Raw genomic sequence first — 770 nt, 5'->3', positions numbered from 1 at the left:
CACCCCCCCGTTTTTACCTGCCAACCTGTTCTGACCACCAGACACTTTACTCCAAATGGATTGACTACGTTTATACTGCAGGGATTTTTATTTTATTTTTTTCCTTTTTTCGTGTAAAGTTTTTTGTTCTATTTTGCTTGTGTAGGAGACTGTTAAACGCCTCTTCCACCAGCAGTGGTGCTCTCCCGTTCTCACCAACAAAAAGCCCTCACCGGCCTTTGGAGTTCCTCATCAGAGTGAACCCCCCCACCACCCCGCCCTCCCCTCCAGCTTCCCCACGCCCGCCTTACTGCACTCCAAGGCCTTAAAGCAACCTCCCCCTCCCCTTCCCAATTTCCTGTACAAGGCCCAGGGATACCAAAAACACATGCGCATATATTTATTTTTTTGACTCTTGGTGCAGCAATTTTCTCTGTGTAGAGACTTGAGCCTCGTTCTCTCCGTCTTCGGGTATCAGTGCTTCCCTTAGCTGTCAGTCTGTGTTTGGATGTCGGTCCATCCGCTGCCCCAGTCCCCGCCCGTGCCCCGCCCTGTCCCCGCCCACAGGCCTGGTGTGTCATCGCAGCCGCAGTGTTTGACGTCTGGCGTCTGAGGTGCTGACCCCCTGACATCTATGGCTTTTTTACTTTTCTTCCCCCCGCTGCGCTCCTAGAGAGATTGTGCAGGACTGCAGCGTTTTAACTCTTCCTTTTAAGAATCAGACGAGTCTCTCCTAGAACTGAAAAACGAATTTCCATCCCCCTCTGCAGCACGTCCACCTGTACCTGCGT

This window comes from Anguilla rostrata, chromosome 9, assembly GCF_018555375.3.
Source record: "Anguilla rostrata isolate EN2019 chromosome 9, ASM1855537v3, whole genome shotgun sequence".
Classification (NCBI taxonomy): domain Eukaryota; kingdom Metazoa; phylum Chordata; class Actinopteri; order Anguilliformes; family Anguillidae; genus Anguilla; species Anguilla rostrata.
Note: the sequence above shows the minus strand (reverse complement) of the source record.